Source organism: Palaemon carinicauda, chromosome 22, assembly GCF_036898095.1.
Source record: "Palaemon carinicauda isolate YSFRI2023 chromosome 22, ASM3689809v2, whole genome shotgun sequence".
Classification (NCBI taxonomy): Eukaryota; Metazoa; Arthropoda; class Malacostraca; order Decapoda; family Palaemonidae; genus Palaemon; species Palaemon carinicauda.
In genome coordinates this window covers 93,577,804-93,594,573 of record NC_090746.1, presented here as the reverse complement: position 1 = coordinate 93,594,573, position 16,770 = coordinate 93,577,804, and the positions used below count along the sequence as shown (strand labels likewise).

Below are 16,770 nucleotides of genomic sequence, written 5' to 3'. Positions count from 1 at the left end.
AAAGTTCTAATATAATTTGTACATATACTACCCCGTGCTTTTGTACTAGCTGCATTAATGATATTTGGTTATAATAAAACTAGTTTTCTCCTTTGAATTTATTTTATTCACTCCGTTAAATATTATCTACAGTTTTTCCTGTCTGTCCTCTTTTGCCCCTATAACTTCATCTCTCCACAGCAGATCCTTTCAAATAATTCCTCTTCGACTTCAGCACCATTACTGTCTATATCCTCTTCTGCCCTTTTAACTTAATCTCTCCACAGCAGGTACTTTTATATAATTCCTCTTCGGCTTTAGCACTTTTTTCTCTTCAGCTCCAGTACTCCTGATCTGAAACAAAAATTAGTTTTTCAATTTCTGGACTGAATGAGACGTGAGAAGATGAGGGCTTTTTCATTAGAAAGTATATAAGGCAAATTGGAAAACTTTAAAAAGTAACTACTCCATCTTGGTTAGTCATTTCTAGATATAGTATATAAATTATAGTGGATCTTAATATTAATTTATTTTCAAAAGTATTAATTAAAAAATCTAGTTATACAGCATTGAATTTTGAAAACACTAACTCCTAGTTTTATATTTGATTTTGGAAATAACCCTTTAATCTATATTGGCTTAATAAAAATTACATCCCTACGAATAAATTGAATTGGTTACGTGAAAAAAGTATAGTAATGTTATAACTATCTTTAAATAAATATTTGATTGCATAACTAGCATATAACCCCCTTATTGGCATGAAGACAAATTCAACAGGAGGAAAACAACTGGTGGCTTAAAGACAAATTTAAAGCCTTGTCCACACGATCAAACATGCATGACGGGCAAACGGCGATACCAGACCACAATAGTTAGTAATTATGAGGGTTAATGACTTCGGAAGCGGGAAAACCACAGACAGGGATCTGGCATCATACAGTGATGCCAGATCCCTGACTTTAGTTTTCCCACTTCTAGCGTCATCAACCCTCATTTTCACTAACTATTGTGGCCTGGTATCACTGTTTGCCTGTCGGGATGCGTGATCGTGTGAACATGGCTTAACAGGAGGAAAATTAGTTTAAAAAAACCTGAATGAAATTTACCTTAGTATTCTTTTTTTACTTGTAGTATGCCAACTGAATTCATCACTCGTCCAAATGTCACTTGCACGAAACTGCAATCTGAAATAAATCAGTATGTTTAAAATGAGATTTTCAGGTCTTTTCATTGCTTTCAAGTACTTTACTATAAGATGTTAAATTCCAAAATGAGCTAAACTTTCAAAAGGGGATTGGGGGGGGGGGGGCCATGAACTGCTGACCCTTTTAGTGATTAAATGATTTCACCTAGAAACTATTCTCCACGCGTTCCCGTTTACCTGAATCTACAATTTCACTTTTCATAAATTCACTTTTCCAGCCCATTAACATATTGAAAATAAAACTGGCATAGTTTATACTTTATAAATCGCTAAGTAAATATCTACACACAAACTTGACAGTGATTACATATAACGCTACAGATTCTATTGCAAAAAATTGCTATTTTTTTATAATTCCTTATTTATGGCAATGAACTTTCAATATTGGTCCCGGATTATATATGCATGTGCTAGAAAGAATTTATTTTTTTTTCTATTTTGTATTAAAGAAAAAACTAAAGAATTTTAAAGATTTATTTGCAAATTGTTTTTACAGCTAACGAAAAAATTTAATTGTTTTATCCATTTAATCCATTTACAAATACAAATGATTTTTGGTTCCATCGGTGAAATTGGAACAAATTACTTTTCAATGTCATTCCGCAATGCCTGAAGTTCTTTTAATGGGTAAAGAATTTGAGAATTGCTGTGTGCAAATATTAAGCAAAATCTTATGTCACCCTTAAATACCAGAGTCTTGTGTAACTTTTAAATAGCAAAATCTTGTGTAACCCTAAAATAGGAAAAATCTCTTGTAACCCTAAATAGCTAAATCTCTTTTAACCCTAAATAGTAAAGTCATTTGAAAAGAAATTAGCAATGAGGACTACATGAACAATATTCAATACATACCTAGATATATAGTTAACACTTAAATTTGAAAATAGATATTACCAGCCTGCCTAAATATTTCAATATGAAAATATCTTTTATTCAACTTCCATACACACCTAACTTCACAAAATTATAGTACCTATATTATGAGGCGGAAATTTTTACCTCAGTGATAATTAGGCCGATTATAAAGAAAAGATTTTTTTTTTCAGAAATCATCGCAAATCAAAAGCAATAAATTTCAATTCGCACCATTATCACTATCTTGATTAACTATATACAAGTAATTAGCTACAAAAATCGTTAATATTTAACTTTTTATTAACTGATAAACAATCGCAATTGCAATCAACCAAATTTCACAATGTGTTTATATAAATCAGTCAAGGGGTTAAAACCTCACGTGCTAAGACCGAAATCAGCCTCTGGCATAATTTGAATTATAGTAAGAACATGCTTTAGGAACTAGAAAACTAATACCTTGAACAACTCAAATCTACGTCAATTCAAACATTCATGTAGCAATCAAGTTTAAAATAAAAACAGGAATTATAACTAAATTTCATATAAAGAAATTAAGCATGATTTTTTGCCTTTTGGCAAATAGCATGAAAATTGTATTTAAGTCAAAACCATTGGACATGCAATGGTTTTATAAAAAAAAATTGAGGTTTTATATATAAAAAAAAAAATTTCGAAGAACTGTATAAAAATAAGATCATGGAAAATTACATTAGAAAATCGAATAACAGTAATAGAAAATGACTAATATATTTTGTAATTTACATCTACAGTCACTTTTAATGTGAACTATTAGTATTTTTTCTACAATAGCAGTTTAGAAATGAAATTCACAGGATTTTATAGTATTTACAATTTTCCAAGTCATTCTGTTCTTTATTTCCCTTAATCTCCTGCTTTACAGCTGGCGTTCTAAGTTCCTATAATTCTAGTCTCAAGCATGAGTTCCAAGCACCTGGAAGAAATCAAAGCATAAAGCGTATATATCAAATCTTGACTAGACTTATCTTTCCCGGAAGTAGGCTTACTCTAACTTAACGTAAAGCAATTTGTTAAACTTAAAACTAAGCATTTTATATTTCACTCTAGATTAGATTAAAGTTCAGTAAAAGTATGTCCGTTTTCCGAACAATACATAACCAATTCCTCTTACCTTTTAGAATAAATATTTTAGTTCTTCTACCCACAGAAAAACCGTAGTTTTAACAATTCTTTTGTAAGAAGGTGAACATCTGAACTACCTGAAAAAAATAAAAGATTTGAGAAATGCACAGACTTCCAAGTTTGAAAAATTTACAGACTTCCAAGTTTGAAAAATTTACACACTTCCAAGTTTGAAAAATTTACAGACTTCCAAGTTTGAAAAATTTACAGACTTCCAAGTTTGAAAAATTTACAGACTTCCAAGTTTGAAAAATTTACAGACTTCCAAGTTTGAAAAATTTACAGACTTCCAAGTTTGAAAAATTTACAGACTTCCAAGTTTGAAAAATTTACAGACTTCCAAGTTTGAAAAATTTACAGACTTCCAAGTTTGAAAAATTTACAGACTTCCAAGTTTGAAAAATTTACAGACTTCCAAGTTTGAAAAATTTACAGACTTCCAAGTTTGAAAAATTTACAGACTTCCAAGTTTGAAAAATTTACAGACTTCCAAGTTTGAAAAATTTACAGACTTCCAAGTTTGAAAAATTTACACACTTCCAAGTTTGAAAAATTTACAGACTTCCAAGTTTGAAAAATTTACAGACTTCCAAGTTTGAAAAATGCACAGACTTCCAAGTTTGAAAAATGCACAGACTTCCAAGTTTGAAAAATGCACAGACTTCCAAGTTTGAAAAATGCACAGACTTCCAAGTTTGAAAAATGCACAGACTTCCAAGTTTGAAAAATGCACAGACTTCCAAGTTTGAGAAATGCACAGACTTCCAAGATCGAGAAATGCACAGACTTCCAAGATTGAGAAATGCAGACTTCCAAGATTGAGAAATTCACAAACTTACCAAGTTTTAGAAACTCAAAATCACCAAGTTTTAGAAACTCTCAAAATTACCAAGTTTTAGAAACTCAAAATTACCAAGTTTTAGAAACTCTCAAAATTACCAAGTTTTAGAAACTCTCAAAATTACCAAGTTTTAGAAACTCTCAAAATTACCAAGTTTTAGAAACTCTCAAAATTACCAAGTTTTAGAAACTCTCAAAATTACCAAGTTTTAGAAATTAAACTCACCAAGTTTCAGAAATTCACAGAAATTCACAAACTTGAACCTTGCTTACAAGTTAGACATTTCCACAATCCTTTTTACTTCATAACCTTACAAGTTGTACAACCTAACAACCTTAAATAACCACCTTACAAGTTGTACAACCTAACAACCTTAAATAACCACCTTACAAGCTGTACAATCTAACAAACTTAAATAACCACCTTACAAGTTGTACAACCTAACAACCTTAAATAACCACCTTACAAGTTGTACAATCTAACAAACTTAGAAGTAATATCTATTCTCAATCTTACACACATACAAGCACTTCACAAATTTCATCTTTTGTGGGAAGGGAAATACAAAGGCCTCTGACAAGTCCTTATTCATGTCATGAATTTGATCAGTTTTCATCACGCAGGCCAGTGAGGATTGGTGATAGTGGGGACAGTCAGATTGTTCACATCAAACCAACCTATAGTAAATGTCTTACAAGTCTTTTTTTTCGAATAGACAATAGATTTCAGGTGCAATTATATCTGCCAATCAAAACTAACTTATTAGGATAACTACGCACTGCTAACTAACGCCAAATACTTACTGCATGTTCAAATAAAAAAAACTAACAAACAATTTCCTTTCACTTGAGCTGGGTACCTAATGAACATTTATTCATTTAAAGTTTGTCTTAGTTTATTAAATATACTTATTAGTTTATTAAATATACTTATTAGTTTATTAAAGATACTTATTACAGTTACTTTGAATATGCAGCTAAGTACTTTGAAAATCATATACCATTAGATTTTTTGTCATCAGGAATGACTTCTCTTTCTAAATCAGGCCAAACTAATAATTTAAACGATAACCTTAATTTTTACATTTAAAACTTTTTTAAAATTTCTATTTGCATAATAGGCATGTAGCAGTAAGGTAGTACCTACCAGTCATTAAAGTTAAAAGTTGTTGGTCAATATCCAAGTAAGGATTCTTTTAATTTATTCCACTTCAACTGAATGAAATCTCCCTTTTAAGAAATTCCCTGGTTCGCAGACAGAGTTCATCGTTCAAGCTTCAGCACTTCCATGTTCATTGAAAATCTTGAAAAGAAAATTTATCAATGAGTGCAAAAATTTCTGCCACCAAAATACTTCAAGTGAAGAGACATTACCAGCGGTATGTTGATTACATTCATGTTTACTCTTTTTAAAGCAACAATAATAAGGTCAAATAATGTTTGATCTACCTACCATTAATGAATGCTTTAAATTTGTTGGTCATTTTCCAATTACGTATTCTTTTAATCAATTTACTCCACTTCAGTTGAATGAAATCTCCCTTTTGAAAAATTCTGGTTTGCAGGCATCGAGTTAATCGTTCAAGCTTCAGCACCAAAATGTTAATTAAAATCTGGAAAAGAAGATTTATCAGTGAGTGCAACTACTCCGGCCACTAAAATATTTCTGTGAAGACATGACCAGATATATGACCAGATATAATAAATACTTTCATGTTCATTTTTTTTTTCAAGTACAGCATTATAAAAAAAAAAAAAAAATTCTGACAAGTTATGCGCAATATATCTAAAGGAATTTTTTTTTAAAGAACCTTAAATTGCTTACCCATTACTAAACCCTGATAAAAATCAATACTTCACGAAGCTCCAAAATTTTAATGAAATTAAAATTTCCAATACCAGAAGTTATATTTATGAACCTCACAAACACTGACAACATCCCCTCCAATTCCATAGCAATTGCCTCCTGCATCAAATTACTCAACATCCTCACTAATTCTTTGTGAAGAATTCTATACATTTTAGTAAAAAAAATTCCAATTCCAGTAACTAGTGTCTACATCTAACAAGATATCACGTAACGTAATCAAAATTAGCCAGAAAAGAAAATACATCTGAAAGATAAACCCTGAGAAATTTAAGTAAACGTAAAGTATAAAGACCAAAATCGACATGAAAAGCAAATTATGTTTGTAAAAAAAGATGCTCGAAAAAAAAAAAAAAAAAAACCATTACGTACCTAAAACACTGCAATGTTACTTCTGCAGAAAATATTTTCAGTTAAACCTAACCAAAAATTGAAGAAATCTAGGTTATCATAGAACAACCTCTTAACATTAAATTATATTCGTAGAGAAATTTTTTTTTCAAATCTTTAATGGGTAAATAAGAGACATTTCTAGCTAAATATATAACCATATATTTCTCCTAATAACTATTTTAGGCCTTTGTGACCAGGTATTTAGGATAAACTCCTTGTTTACGAGCTTTGGACCCTCTTACATAATGGCAATGATAGGTCACTCAAGTGTGAAGCCAGGGTTTTTGGGTGATTAAATACAGAAAACTGATTTGCAGCAATAATGGTCAGAAAAACAAAAGCAAGATAACCATCTGCAAAATCCATGCAAGTAGCTGGAAATGTAAACATCGATAAAGATTCACTTTACTCCTAATAGCTCTTATTAGGCCGTGGCTCGCTCCGCTCTAATATTTAACTTTACATTGCTGGCCCTGTTCTAGCAAGTTGCACATAATGTGATGAGTATGCAAGCCTAGTGGGCCATTATTTAAGGGATATTTTGTTTTGCTTTCATTTCGCAACAATACCTGTACACTGAACAGAGCCTTTCCAACATAACCAGATACTGAAATAGATGAAATGGCAATAAATTTTGAGAGTGAACTTCCCTCATGGAGACCCGTATGATTATAGTCATACTGGTACTGAAGTGAATAGGAAAATTGCTGTTGAACATTTGGGAACATTTGCATAAATATTTGAAAGCTCTTAATAGATTAAAAAAAATTCTGACTACATCATACAGAAAACAGGTGGCCAAATCGAATACAAAAGCATGCACAGTAATAGTCTCCTAGAAGTAAACAATGAACATAAGTAAGAAATAGACTTTACATATTAAAACTCAATTATCATTACATTACTATGTTCTGCCAAGTAGAACATTATGTGATGTACACGCAAAGCCCAAGAGTCATTAGTTTGGGAACATGTTCACAAGACTAACAATAGCTATATACTCGAGTTTTCAATCTATTGCCAAAAGAAAATTAAAATATTTCTATATTGATTATACTAACCTCTAGGAGACGTCTGTGATTGTAGCCGTCTGTCACTACAGAGCGATCACACCCTGAAGGGGTACATGTTGCTCCGCAACACAACTGCGCATAAGAATTAAATTGAGCATATCAAACTAATAGTTCAACACCACCAATAGTTCAACACCACCAACAGACAAAATGAAATTATCTGTAACCAGCATTGCACTGCAAACAATCTTCTGTGATTGGGTTTCAAATTAATGCCTCAAGGGCCAGCCACTACTTAATAGTTGGAATAAAACAAAGCGAATTTTTCTTTCATTATTTGAATTAATCAGTCAATTATACCAATGGACGTCGAAGAAATTTATTTGGCTGAAAAATTGGCAAAACTTTTGGAGTAGAATCTTTCGTAATTGGCTAGAAAATCAATTATGTCACAGCTCTCAGCCAATAATCTTTAATTGAAACTGATGGTGTTTTCATAATTAAGTGAGGAAAAAGGTTCTTTAGAAGTAACATTACTGTACAGGGAAGGTCTCAAAAAACTTATCCAGATTAATTCCACCTCCTTCAATCTCATAACTACTATACTTTAATCGCTTTTCACATGCTCTTAGGGAGGTCTGTTTTTAACATCGAATGAGTCATGTTTCTGGAATTTTAAACTATTTATATTCCCCAAACATGAAAATTCAGGAAAATTATTAGTCTAAAATAGAATCCTTTCAATTGAAAAGCAAAAGTACTAATATTGTTTACAAAAGCCTTCACAAGCGTGTATTCAAAATCAAATCTTCACAAGAGTAATCAAAACCGCCAAACCTTCACAAGCTTATAAAAATCACTAAACCTGAATAAGCGTGTAACCAAAATCGTCATACCTGCACAAGCGCGTAACCAAAATCGTCAAACCTGCACAAGCGCGTAACCAAAATCGTCAAACCTGCACAAGCGCGTAACCAAAATCGTCAAACCTGCACAAGCGCGTAACCAAGATCGTCAAACCTGCACAAGCGCGTAACCAAGATCGTCAAACCTGCACAAGCGCGTAACCAAGATCGTCAAACCTGCACAAGCGTGTAACCAAAATCGTCAAACCTGCACAAGCGTGTAACCAAAATCGTCAAGCCTGCACAGGCGTGTAACCAAAATCGTCAAGCCTGCACAGGCGTGTAACCAAAATCGTCAAGCTTGCACAAGCGTGAAACCAAAATCGTCAAACCTGTACAAGCGTGTAACCAAAATCGTCAAACCTGTACAAGAGTGTAACCAAAATCGTCAAACCCGCACAAGCATGTAACCAAAATCGTCAAGCTTGCACAGGCGTGTAACCAAAATTGTCAAGCTTGCACAGGCGTGAAACCAAAATCGTCAAACCTGTACAAGCGTGTAACCAAAATCGTCAAACCTGTACAAGTGTGTAACCAAAATCGTCAAACCTGCACAAGCGTGTAACCAAAATCGTCAAGCTTGCACAAGCGTGTAACCAAAATCGTCAAGCTTGCACAAGCGTGTAACCAAAATCGTCAAGCTTGCACAAGCGTGAAACCAAAATCGTCAAACCTGTACAAGCGTGTAACCAAAATCGTCAAACCTGTACAAGAGTGTAACCAAAATCGTCAAACCCGCACAAGCATGTAACCAAAATCGTAAAAACCCGCACAAGCATGTAACCAAAATCGTCAAACCCGCACCGTGGAAAAATTTTTCAAACCTGTACAAGCGTGTAACCAGAATCGTCAAACTGCACAAGCGTGTAACCAAAATCATCAAACCTGCATGCACAAGCGTGTAACCAAAATCATAAAACCTGCACAAAGTGTAACCAAAATCGTCAAACCTACACAAGCGTGTAACCAGAATCGTCAAACCTGCATGCACAAGCATGTAACCAGAATCGTCAAACCTGCATGCACAAGCATGTAACCAGAATCGTCAAACCTGCATGCACAAGCTTGTAACCAGAATCGTCAAACCTGCATGCACAAGCATGTAACCAGAATCGTCAAACCTGCATGCACAAACATGTAACCAGAATCGTCAAACCTGCACAAGCGTGTAACCAAAATCATCAAACCTGCATGCACAAGCGTGTAACCAAAATCATAAAACCTGCACAAAGTGTAACCAAAATCGTCAAACCTACACAAGCGTGTAACCAGAATCGTCAAACCTGCATGCACAAGCATGTAACCAAAATCGTCAAACCTGCATGCACAAGCATGTAATCAAAATCGTCAAACCTGCATGCACAAGCATGTAATCAAAATCGTCAAACCTGCATGCACAAGCATGTAACCAGAATCGTCAAACCTGCATGCACAAGCATGTAACCAGAATCGTCAAACCTGCATGCACAAGCATGTAACCAGAATCGTCAAACCTGCATGCACAAGCATGTAACCAGAATCGTCAAACCTGCATGCACAAGCATGTAACCAGAATCGTCAAACCTGCATGCACAAGCGTGTAACCAGGATCGTCAAACCTGCATGCACAAGCGTGTAACCAAAATCGTCAAACTACACAAGCATGTAACCAAATTCGTCAAACTACACAAGCGTGTAACCAAATTCGTCAAACTACACAAGCGTGTAACCAAATTCGTCAAACTGTACAAGCATGCAACCAAAATAGTCAAACTGTACAAACATGCAACCAAATTCGTCAAACTGTACAAGCATGCAACCAAAATCGTCAAACTGTACAAACATGCAACCAAAATCGTCAAACTGTACAAACATGCAACCAAAATCGTCAAACTGTACAAACATGCAACCAAAATCGTCAAACTGTACAAACATGCAACCAAAATCGTCAAACTGTACAAACATGCAACCAAAATCGTCAAACTGTACAAACATGCAACCAAAATCGTCAAACTGTACAAACATGCAACCAAAATCGTCATACAATCAAAATCGTCAAACTGCACAAGCGTGAAACCAAAATCGTCAAACTGCACAAGCGTGAAACCAAAATCGTCAAACTGCACAAGCGTGAAACCAAAACCGTCAACCTGCACGAGCCTGTAACCAAAACCGTCAACCTGCACGAGCCTGTAACCAAAACTGTTAAAACTGCACAAGCGGGTAACAAAAACAGTCAAACTTGCACAAGCGTATAACCAAAATCACAAAAAATTCACAATTATATAATAGTCACCAAACCTTCACAGATATGTAATCAAAGTCACCTAACCACTTACATTTGTGTAACCAAAGTGGCTAACCGTTCACATTTGTGAAACCCAAGTGGCTAACCGTTCACATTTGTGAAACCCAAGTGGCTAACCGTTCACATTTGTGAAACCCAAGTGGCTAACCGTTCACATTTGTGAAACCCAAGTGGCTAACCGTTCACATTTGTGAAACCCAAGTGGCTAACCGTTCACATTTGTGAAACCCAAGTGGCTAACCGTTCACATTTGTGAAACCCAAGTGGCTAACCGTTCACATTTGTGAAACCCAAGTGGCTAACCGTTCACATTTGTGAAACCCAAGTGGCTAACCGTTCACATTTGTGAAACCCAAGTGGCTAACCGTTCACATTTGTGAAACCCAAGTGGCTAACCGTTCACATTTGTGAAACCCAAGTGGCTAACCGTTCACATTTGTGAAACCCAAGTGGCTAACCGTTCACATTTGTGAAACCCAAGTGGCTAACCGTTCACGTGCGTGCGCGTAACCAAACTCGCTAACCGTTCACGTGCGTGCGCGTAACCAAACTCGCTAACCGTTCACGTGCGTGCGCGTAACCAAACTCGCTAACCGTTCACGTGCGTGCGCGTAACCAAACTCGCTAACCGTTCACGTGCGTGCGCGTAACCAAACTCGCTAACCGTTCACGTGCGTGCGCGTAACCAAACTCGCTAACCGTTCACGTGCGTGCGCGTAACCAAACTCGCTAACCGTTCACGTGCGTGCGCGTAACCAAACTCGCTAACCGTTCACGTGCGTGCGCGTAACCAAACTCGCTAACCGTTCACGTGCGTGCGCGTAACCAAACTCGCTAACCGTTCACGTGCGTGCGCGTAACCAAACTCGCTAAACGTTCACGTGCGTGCGCGTAACCAAACTCGCTAAACGTTCACGTGCGTGCGCGTAACCAAACTCGCTAAACGTTCACGTGCGCGTAACCAAACTCGCTAAACGTTCACGTGCGCGTAACCAAACTCGCTAAACGTTCACGTGCGCGTAACCAAACTCGCTAAACGTTCACGTGTGTAACCAAAGTCGCTAAATGTTCGCGTGTGTAACCAAAGTCAATAAATTTTCACTTGTATGAAACCAAAATCGCTGAAATTACATGTGTAACCAAAGTCTCTAAATGTTCATAAAAAAGTCGCTAATCGTTCCCATGTTTAACCAAAGTTGCCAAACATTCCCATGAGTAACCAAAGTCGCTAAAGATTTAAATTTGTGTAACCAGAGTTGCTACAAATTTAAATTTGTATAACCAAAGTCGCTAAAAATTGAAATTTGTATAACAAGTCGCTAAAAATACACATTTGTGTCACCAAAGTCGCTAAAAATATACATTTGTGTAACCCAAGTTGCTAAAAATATACACTTGCGTAACCAAAGTCGCTAAAAATATACATTTGCATAACCAAAGTCGCTAAAAATATACATTTGTGTAACCAAAGTCGCTAAAACTATACATTTGTGTATCCAAAGTCACTAAAAAATACATTTGTGTAACCAAAGTCACTAAAGATTTACATTTGTGTAACCTAAGTTACTAAGATTTACATTTGTGTAACCCAAGTCACTAAATATTTACCCAAGTGTAACCAAAGTCACTAAAAATTTACATTTGAGTAAACTAAGTCGCTAAACTTTTACATTTGTGTAACCAAAGTCGCTAAACATTTACATTTTTGTAACCAGAGTTGCTAAAAGTTTATAATTGTGTAACCAAAGTCGCTAAACGTATCAAAGGCAATAAACGTTTACATTTGAGTAACCAAAGTTGCTAAAAGTTCACATTTGTGTAACCAAAGTCGCTAAACGTTTACATTTGTGTAACCAGTCTCTCAAGTTTATATTTGTGTAACCAAAGTCGCTAAACCTTTACATTTCTGTACCCAAATTCACTAAACTTTTACATTTCTGTAACCAAAGTTACTAAAAATTTACATTTGAGTAACCTAAGTTGCTAAAAGTTTATAATTGTGTAACCAAAGTCGCTAAACGTATCAAAGGCAATAAACGTTTACATTTGAGTAACCAAGGTTGCTAAAAGTTCAGATTTGTGTAACCAAAGTCGCTAAACGTTCAGATTTGTGCAACCAAAGTCGCTAAACGTTCAGATTTGTGCAACCAAAGTCGCTAAACGTTCAGATTTGTGCAACCAAAGTCGCTAAACGTTCAGATTTGTGCAACCAAAGTCGCTAAACGTTCAGATTTGTGCAACCAAAGTCGCTAAACGTTCAGATTTGTGCAACCAAAGTCGCTAAACGTTCAGATTTGTGCAACCAAAGTCGCTAAACGTTCAGATTTGTGCAACCAAAGTCGCTAAACGTTCAGATTTGTGCAACCAAAGTCGCTAAACGTTCAGATTTGTGCAACCAAAGTCGCTAAACGTTCAGATTTGTGCAACCAAAGTCGCTAAACGTTCAGATTTGTGCAACCAAAGTCGCTAAACGTTCAGATTTGTGCAACCAAAGTCGCTAAACGTTCAGATTTGTGCAACCAAAGTCGCTAAACGTTCAGATTTGTGCAACCAAAGTCGCTAAACGTTCAGATTTGTGCAACCAAAGTCGCTAAACGTTCAGATTTGTGCAACCAAAGTCGCTAAACGTTCAGATTTGTGCAACCAAAGTCGCTAAACGTTCAGATTTGTGCAACCAAAGTCGCTAAACGTTCAGATTTGTGCAACCAAAGTCGCTAAACGTTCAGATTTGTGCAACCAAAGTCGCTAAACGTTCAGATTTGTGCAACCAAAGTCGCTAAACGTTCAGATTTGTGCAACCAAAGTCGCTAAACGTTCAGATTTGTGCAACCAAAGTCGCTAAACGTTCAGATTTGTGCAACCAAAGTCGCTAAACGTTCAGATTTGTGCAACCAAAGTCGCTAAACGTTCAGATTTGTGCAACCAAAGTCGCTAAACGTTCAGATTTGTGCAACCAAAGTCGCTAAACGTTCACGTGCGCGTAACCAACCAAAGTCGCTAAACGTTCACGTGCGCGTAACCAACCAAAGTCGCTAAACGTTCACGTGCGCGTAACCAACCAAAGTCGCTAAACGTTCACGTGCGCGTAACCAACCAAAGTCGCTAAACGTTCACGTGCGCGTAACCAACCAAAGTCGCTAAACGTTCACGTGCGCGTAACCAACCAAAGTCGCTAAACGTTCACGTGCGCGTAACCAACCAAAGTCGCTAAACGTTCACGTGCGCGTAACCAACCAAAGTCGCTAAACGTTCACGTGCGCGTAACCAACCAAAGTCGCTAAACGTTCACGTGCGCGTAACCAAAGTCGCTAAACGTTCACGTGCGCGTAACCAAAGTCGCTAAACGTTCACGTGCGCGTAACCAAAGTCGCTAAACGTTCACGTGCGCGTAACCAAAGTCGCTAAACGTTCACGTGCGCGTAACCAAAGTCGCTAAACGTTCACGTGCGCGTAACCAAAGTCGCTAAACGTTCACGTGCGCGTAACCAAAGTCGCTAAACGTTTACGTGTGTAACCAAAGTCAATAAATTTTCACTTGTATGAAACCAAAATCGCTAAAATTACATGTGTAACCAAAGTCGCTAAATGATCATGTAACCAAAGTCGCTAATCGTTCCCATGTTTAACCAAAGTTGCCAAACATTCCCATGAATATCCAAAGTCGCTGAAAACTTAAATGTGTTTAACCAGAGTTGCTACAAATTTAAATTTGTGTAACCAAAGTCGCTAAACATTGAAATTTGTAAAACATAAGTCGCTAAAAATACACATTTGTGTCACCAAAGTCGCTAAAAATATACATTTGTGTAACCCAAGTTGCTAAAAATATACATTTGCGTAACCAAAGTCACTAAAAATATACATTTGCATAACCAAAGTCGCTAAAAATATACATTTGTGTAACCAAAGTCGCTAAAACTATACATTTGTGTATCCAAAGTCACTGAAAATTACATTTGTGTAACCAAAGTCACTAAAGATTTACATTTGTGTAACTTAAGTTACTAAGATTTACATTTGTGTAACCCAAGTCACTAAAAATTTACCTAAGTGTAACCAAAGTCACTAAAAATTTACATTTGAGTAAACTAAGTCGCTAAACTTTTACATTTGTGTAACCAAAGTCACTAAACATTTACATTTTTGTAACCAAAGTTGCTAAAAGTTTATAATTGTGTAACCAAAGTCGCTAAACGTATCAAAGGCAATAAACGTTTACATTTGAATAACAAAAATTGCTAAAAGTTCACATTTGTGTAACCAAAGTCACTAAACGTTTACATTTGTGTAACCAGTCTCTCTAAACGTTTACATTTGTGTAACCAAAGTCGCTAAACTTACATTTCTGTACCCAAAGTCGCTAAACTTTTACATTTCTGTACCCAAAGTCGCTAAACGTTTACATTTCTATACCCAAAGTCGCTAAACCTTTACATTTCTGTACCCAAAGTCGCTAAACTTTTACATTTGTGCAACCAATATCATTAAACTTCTAAATATATGCAACCAAAGACATTAAATATTTATATTTATGTAACCAAAGTCACTAAACATTTACATTTATGTAACCAAAGCCACTAAACATTTACATTTATGTAACAAAAGTCACTAAACATTCACATGGGTAACAGTCACTAAATGTACCTATTTGTGTAACTAGTCACTAAATATTCCTATTTGTGTAATCAAAGTAACGACGTTAAAATTTGTGTAACCAAAGTCACCAATTCACATTTGTGTAACCAAAGTCACTAAACAATCACATGTGTAACCAAAGTCACTAAACATTCACATGTGTAACCAAAGTCACTAAACATTCACATGTGTAACCAAAGTCACTAAACATTCACATGTGTAACCAAAGTCACTTATGTTCATATTTGTGTAAGTAGTTACTAAATATTGATATTTGTGTAACCAAAGTCATTAAACATTCATATTTGTGTAACCAAAGTCACCAATTTATATTTGTGTAACCAAAGTCACCAATTTATATTTGTGTAACCAAAGTCACTAGACATTTTCTTCTGTGTGAAAAAAAAGTCGCTACACATTTTCATTTGTGTAGCCAGTGTCACTAAACATTCACATTAGTGTAACTAGAGTCACTAAACCTTCACATTAGTGTAACCAGAGTCGCTAAACATTCACATTTGTGTAACCAGAGTCACTAAACATTCACATTTGTCTAACTAAAGTCACTAAACATTCACATTTGTGTAACTAAAGTCACTAAACATTCACATTTGTGTAACTAAAGTCACTAAACATTCACATTTGTGTAACCAAACCACTCAAAACAAATACATTTGTGCAACTAACTGCACAAACCACTTTAGTGAGTTTATTGCCTCATGTCATTTAATGTATTGTATAACTATATATTACTGTGTATAGTTACTTTCCCCTAAGTGTGTGTATGCACGTTTGTGAATTTGCAATGCTTGAAATTGAGTTTGAAATTGGGTGATATTCAAATTAGTGCAAAGTCTTACAATATTGAGGATTTAATTGACTGATTTACGAAGCTATTAATTTCTCGTAATCTTCAACAAAATATATAGAAGCAGCAGTTTTATAAAATGTATAAAAAATTCAATGTAATTACTTCTATAAAAAGTGCACAAGATTGAAAAATTCAGTTGGTTTAAAAAAAAAAAAAAAGTGATTCATGTCCCTATATAGTAACAAGACATTCAACTTTATAATCACCAATAGATCCCATTTTAATGAAAATGGACGCTGCTTTAATCACAGTATACCTACTGCGATAGACACTCAGCTAAAATTGAAATCCAAAATTAAAAAACTTGCATGAGACCTAAATCTATGTTAAATAAAAATTTGCTATAAATACACATAGGCAACAATAACCAACGATACATATAAATTTACACAAAAATTTCAATCACTAAATGAAAATGTATTATGGATTTTTTTTTTTAAATACCCGATAAATTTAACTTTTAGAATTATGGTACCGAACATTAAGAGATTTTAAAGAAAAAAATTTCCACAATTTTTGCAATACGACGACTTAACGAATACAGTTTCACCGATATACTAAAAGCTTCAAGATATAAAATAAATTCTATAATATACACAACGTTTTCTTGTGTTTCACGGGTAAGTACTCAACCACAAGCCAAGTTGAGCAGTCGAACACTATAGAATTTAATCCTATGCAATATAAAAATGGCGTTAAACGCCTTTTCAATTATGGAAGTCCCGCAGACAGAAGTATTAGTAACTGTGCGAAA

The 16,770-nt window shown here is 35.1% G+C and overlaps 1 long non-coding RNA gene across 5 annotated transcripts in view; it reads right to left on the bottom strand.

The window, feature by feature from the left end:
- Positions 1–116: 116 nt before the first annotated feature.
- LOC137616179 (uncharacterized) overlaps positions 117–16,770 on the bottom strand; it is a 16,866-nt gene continuing 212 nt past the window's right edge. The window contains exons 2-7 of one of the 5 annotated variants that reach the window (XR_011039314.1): positions 5,499–5,658; positions 5,193–5,348; positions 3,195–3,282; positions 2,895–2,996; positions 1,089–1,166; positions 117–333 (exon numbers count right to left, since the gene is read on the bottom strand). This is a non-coding gene — a long non-coding RNA (uncharacterized lncRNA). Of the gene's footprint in view, positions 334–1,088; positions 1,167–1,646; positions 2,997–3,194; positions 3,283–5,192; positions 5,349–5,498; positions 5,659–16,770 lie in introns of those variants that run through there. The other 4 variants (XR_011039315.1, XR_011039313.1, XR_011039316.1 and 1 more) reach the window with 4 other exon arrangements.